We start from the raw sequence: 6,000 nt of genomic DNA, 5'->3' as shown, positions 1-6,000 counted from the left end.
AATGTTGTGTACTCCATGTACGCTCTTAAAAAGGGAACACAATCATCACAGTAAAACTGTTTTTTAATATTTCCAGACCGGTAATCCTCCACAGTAGAGTGTAAGACCAAGACCAAGATCAGCACAATACCCTGATCCAGGACACCATCTGCTGTCTCACGTAGCCAAAACTGTTATTGTACGTCGGATATGGAAATGTCGTATGTTTGTATCTCAAATGGAGAGTTCATCAAGTGATCAAAACACCACCTTCAGATAACATACACCTATATAATATTATTAAAACGTAATGTACATATTTTCATTTATTACTCTTTACCACCTGTATGTGTTTTTTTGTTTCAGATGTACATTTCAATTTCTAATTCATTCCAGTCTCCTGCCTGCACATTATGATGCTAATTCACAAACATTTAACCCCACCTTCATCTCTCATGCGCTGCTCCTCTTCCTCATCCTCTTCCTCCATGTCTGAGTGTAGCAGCTCCCCTCTCCCCATTCTGGGGCACTCAGCACTCAGTTACAGGTAAACCAACATCACAACAGCTGTGGCCAGCACCAAGGAACCCTGCCTTCCTCCACTGTGATGAACTCATGAGCTGATATTACTCAAGTTACTTAAGGAGTACTACCACACGCTGCAGTGTGTGTGTGTGTGTGTGTGTGTGTGTGTGTGTTACTTCTTTGACCACTGAATTCAATCTCTGCAAACCACGGCCAGCATTACTTGCATCTGAGCTAATTCACATGCCATTTCTAATCACCATCACCTGTTCCCAGTCCCTCCTCTGTATATGTCTACATAAAGATCCCCCTCTGTACAGTCTCGTATGTATGTGTTCAGATTCTAAGTCTGTGTTCAGAATAGACTGCGACTTCCTACTCACATACTGACTGGGCCCCAAATGAGTTTTCTGTAGGCAGTATATGACCAAAATAAAATTTTCCTTTCAGCAAAATATAAAGGATGATGTGCTACTCTGGCCGAACATGGAGCTATCTTAATGTTATACTACATCCCATCATGCCACAGTGAGGCAAAATCTTTGTCAAGTGGGCGGAGACTTCACACATTAGTGTGAACCTATAGTATGCTTTGTGTTTGCTGCATGACAGACACCATACTGCATACTACTATGGGGACCAGTACGCAGTGTTACAGTATATACTGAAAGCAGTATGCAGTGTGTAGTATGTAATGTCTATATTAAATATTTATTGATTTTACACTTGAAAACTGCTCTCTTCTAACATTAACAGTGGTCACCATTTGAAATCCATCTTTATACCAGTAAAGCACTTGCGGTTATTTAATGAGATGTTTAATTGATAGAAATGTTGGTCAGTGGTCAGTGGATGCATATTATATTTCCCAGTGAGATAGGACAGGTATTGCACAACTGTCATAGTATTACAAAGAGTGGTTGTGATACTATGCTAGTAGTGAAAAACACTACACACATAAAAACACGATGACAGATCCACTAATTTTGGCTTGTGCATGGCAGGTCATTCCAGCCCTCCTTCCTCACTGCCCCCACCACTACCGCACAGTCCTCACCAGCGTTACCTGCTTCTCTACCTGAATCCAGAACCTGAAATCCAGAGAACCAAAGTTAGACTCTCTGTCTTGGCGATACTTCCTGCTGTCACTCCAAGTCTTCTCTCCATCAGAGAAATAATAAATGTTGGCGTCGGGTGTCTTCCATCCCAGTCTAAGATACACATCTGTTCATAAAATAAAACAATAATACTCCATAAGTGTATTTACATAAGCCAAATGTTTTGTTATAATTTGATGTTTTTACTTGACTTCTTTTTTTTTGTTTATTACATTTAAATTTAAGCTGAATGTAATATGTTATATTAGAAATAAAAACGGCTACAACAAAGTGTATTGACTCCTCTGCTCAATCCAGTTCTTATTGATTTGGCCAGAAGAGGGCGCACATGTAACGGCAGAAGGGGGTCAGTAATGACTTTCAGACCCGGTTCTACACTGCTTTGGTGGGGTGGTTCTCAAAGCCAGAACAATATTCAGCGCTTGATTAAATAAGCATGGGGTTAACTCCCTATTCTGTAACACTAATCTCCCTTTCAGTCCCCTTTGGACTAATGTGATGTTGTTTATGTGTTGTTGATATTTTCACTGTAAGCATGGGTACAATTTATACACTCAGTTCCCTTATTATATCAGGCATATTAGGAATTCATGGCAGACAACCATAAGCGCAGTACAGACAAGGTGGTCTGTAGAACCTCCTGCGCTCAGTCATGGTCTGGTTTGGGAACAGTACCTGTACAGAATTAAAGGTAAAAGAAGCAGCTCTGTGCCTTGGAGCCTGTAAATGCTCACTAGCCCAGTTCACAAAACTTTCTGGCCACTCACTTTCTTTAGCTGGTCTCTCTCTGCAGTCAGGATATACTTACTGGTCTGTAACCGGTCTCTCTCTACAGTCAGGTGATTGTTGCTGAATTGTAACTGGCTCCTTTCATTGGTAAGGCTGCTCATTCTGATTCTGGTCTGTAACAGGTCTCTCTGCAGAGAGTTCGACCCACAGTACTGTGAACTTCTTCATTTACATGTAAGTTCGCACCCACCTTCATTCTTCTCTCTTCAGTAACCTAGTCAAGCTGTGAAGTGTGAATCAGTCCAGATGGACGAAGCTGTTTTAACTTTACCTCCACTCTACACTCAGAGAAGAACGTCTGGCTAAAATAAAGTCCACTATATATGTTACAGATATTCGGACTCTCACTTCCTCCTTTAGTGAAGTCAATTATATTTATATAGTGCATTTTACAACACATGTTTTCACTGCATTGCCGTGCCTGCTGACATCATCAGCACATCCACTGGTGGTACCAGCACATCCACTGGTGGTACCAGGACATCCACTGGTGGTACCAGGACATCCACTGGTGGTACCAGCACATCCACTGGTGGTACCAGGACATCCACTGGTGGTATCAGCACATCCACTGGTGGTACCAGCACATCCACTGGTGGTATCAGGACATCCACTGGTGGTACCAGGACATCCACTGGTGGTATCAGGACATCCACTGGTGGTACCAGGACATCCACTGGTGGTATCAGGACATCCACTGGTGGTACCAGCACATCCACTGGCAAACTGGATTGGAGCCGGAAGAATGTTCCATAACCAACAGCCAGTGCAATTCAGAGACAGTAGGACTAATGTGATCGAAGTCTTTTTAGAGCATCCAATTAAAAGACCATAACAGTTGTCCATACTTGGTGAGACAATAGTGTGGACCAGTTTCTCTGCATCTGCTAATGAAAGTAAATGTCTCACCTTGGCAGTATTACATAAATCACGCCCTTCCCAGTGCATGGAAACAACCTTCTCATCTACCACGGCCGCTCACAGCGTGTTGATACGAGTCTACGTGGGTCTCGTGTATTATTGTGTGTCAGTTTGCATCAGCAGGTGCAGCTCCAGCCCTTTGGGATCCAGATGTCTTCCTGGTGCATCTTCAAGCCCGTTCCTGATTTGCCACACTACATTTAAAAACCTCAAGTTGGAAACATGAAACGGGAACGCTATCTCCTGGCTTTGGTGGGTTTTGTGTGGTGGATGTTTGGCTTGTGGTGAACACTGACATGTATGTTTGGTTATTTGGATTTCGACTGTATTTCTGTCACCTAGTATTTCGATTGCGGTTAGCCTCCGCATGGTTTTGGCCACTACCCGGTCCACATTGCACCAGATCCCTACTGTTGCTCCCCGCACGGGTGGTGGACCCATGAGAGAAATGAAATGAACATCAAATGCAATGGAAAACAATAAGAAAAAAAACAGTAAGAGAGGAATCAGCTAGAGAAATTCTTTAATGCACCTTTTACAAATGTTCAGGAGAAACGATAAAGAACACACATGGCCACTCACTTTAAGAACAACTTGGTAATTATGTTATATTGTATCATCATGGTCTGCACAATAAGAAGATATGTGAAATATAATGGAAAATGACTCCAACTCCACAATTATCTCATATAGCAACTTAACACCAGAAGACAGATGCTCAATTCAACGATAATTAGCCAAGTTCCTTACAACATCAGACCTATCCAAAGTAATTTTCTTTACAGCCCTCTTTGATACAGTCCTTTGTCAGGGTTTCCACACATATTTTTCTTCCCTACCTCACTTTATTTTTTTTTCACAGATCGAAACAAAATTGAAATTACAGGGATAATCTGCCCAGTTAAACACAGGATCCACACCAAGATATCCAGTCATGGCACAGTCCTCATGACCATTACTGTTGGGCTCCCCAGTGTTCCAGAATCTGAAAGAGAGAATTAGAGCGTCACCTGTGTTTCATAAAGTAATGAACAAGAGTCATTAACTCCATCATGAGTTTAGTTCAGTGGTCTCTTACGCAGAGGTCAGTGCTGATCCATCCACCCATTTCCAAGTTCCCTCTCTCTCAACATCAGTCAAGCCAATCCAAACAGGAATATAAGTTCGACTGATGAAATCCTGTTATTGTAACACAGTATGATAGAAAGTCAAAATAGATTTTTTGTCTGGCTCCCACCCTCTCTCTCTCTCTCTTCTCTCTCTCTCTCTCTCTCTCTCTCTCTCTCTCTCTCTCTCTCTCTCTCTCTCTCACACACACACACACACACACACACACACACACACACACACACACCTGTTCCTCTCTGCTGTTTATGATCACCAGGTCTGCTCCTCTCTCTCTGCAGTCCTGTCTGCTCTCACTCCAGGTCTTCGTCCCAGTAGAGACGTAGTAGATACTGGAGCTGAACTGTCTCCATTCACCTGGTCATGGAAATATTAACAACCCAAAATCCAAAAATCTTTACACTTTGTAAACACAGAAATGTGATTTTTTTGGGTTTTTTTTTTTTCATTCACTCACCAAAGTTGTCTGGCACATGATCTTTCACTGTTAGTAAATGGTCTCTCTCTGTAATCAAGTTGTTGTAACTGGCCTCTAACTGGTCCCATTCATTGGTAAGGCTGCTGAGTCTGGTCTGTAACTGGTCTCTCTCTGCAGTGAACTTGACCCACATCACTTTGATGACAGTCAGCAGGAGAACACACAGCAGCACCAGACACACTGCAGTCATTCTGGAACATCTGCTCCCTGAAGCTAGAATTCAAAATTTTAAGACTTTTATGTAATATATACACACAAAGAACCTTATATAGTTAATTAAGAGAACGCTTATTAGTAAATTCACCTGAGTTCCTGTTTCTGGTCCTGTGAGTATTCAACCCGGCCATGTTTTCAGCTCCATTGTCATTGTCTATCAAATCAGATCTGTTAACTCTATTAACTTCTTCATTTATATGTAAGTTCTCTTTGATCTTCATTCTTCTCTCTTCGGAATCCTGGTCGAACTGTGAAGTGTGAATTTCTGGCTGACAGAAAACACCTTATATGTCTTGCAGATATTCGGACTCTCACTTCTTATATTTGATCGTGAGAACTCAAACGAAAGTCTCCAATTATGTATATGACCTCTGCATGCAACATATACACACACACACACACACACACACACACACACACACACACACACACACACACACACACACACACACTCCCAATCACATATTTGTTCATGGCTTTCACCCGTTACCACTCTCCCAAATTTTGTTTTCTACTCTAAGCATGTAAAGATAATTAAACATCATCCACTTGTTTCCTACTTTGGTTCTCACTGTAAGTATAAGTCTAATATTCCTCTTACCCTAGATAGTTTTTCAGTAACACCTAAATCTACCGCAAAAAGCTTAGGTGTCACTATTGATTCTGATCTTCCATTTCCATTTCTTTTCTTTTAAAGCTCCACAATTGTGGAATAATCTTCCTGCCTCTATTCGGGACTCAGACACAGTCTCAATGTTTAAAACTCGATTAAAGACTCATCTGTTTAGTTTGGCCTTTGATTAATCTGTTACATATTTACTACATCTCGTATCTTTTCTCCGAGGTTCA

At 41.6% G+C, this 6,000-nt stretch overlaps 1 long non-coding RNA gene across 1 annotated transcript; it reads right to left on the bottom strand.

The window, feature by feature from the left end:
- Nucleotides 1-4,688: 4,688 nt before the first annotated feature.
- On the bottom strand, nucleotides 4,689-5,379 carry LOC143493599 (uncharacterized). The gene is made up of 3 exons (XR_013125533.1): nucleotides 5,240-5,379; nucleotides 4,915-5,148; nucleotides 4,689-4,814 (listed from the first exon to the last, which is right to left on the bottom strand). It is a non-coding gene; the product is annotated as an uncharacterized LOC143493599 (long non-coding RNA).
- Between the last annotated feature and the right edge of the window lie 621 nt (nucleotides 5,380-6,000).

This window comes from Brachyhypopomus gauderio, unplaced genomic scaffold, assembly GCF_052324685.1.
Source record: "Brachyhypopomus gauderio isolate BG-103 unplaced genomic scaffold, BGAUD_0.2 sc90, whole genome shotgun sequence".
Classification (NCBI taxonomy): Eukaryota; Metazoa; Chordata; class Actinopteri; order Gymnotiformes; family Hypopomidae; genus Brachyhypopomus; species Brachyhypopomus gauderio.
The sequence above is the reverse complement of the archived record's forward strand: the minus strand, read 5'-3'. Positions and strand labels throughout refer to the sequence as shown.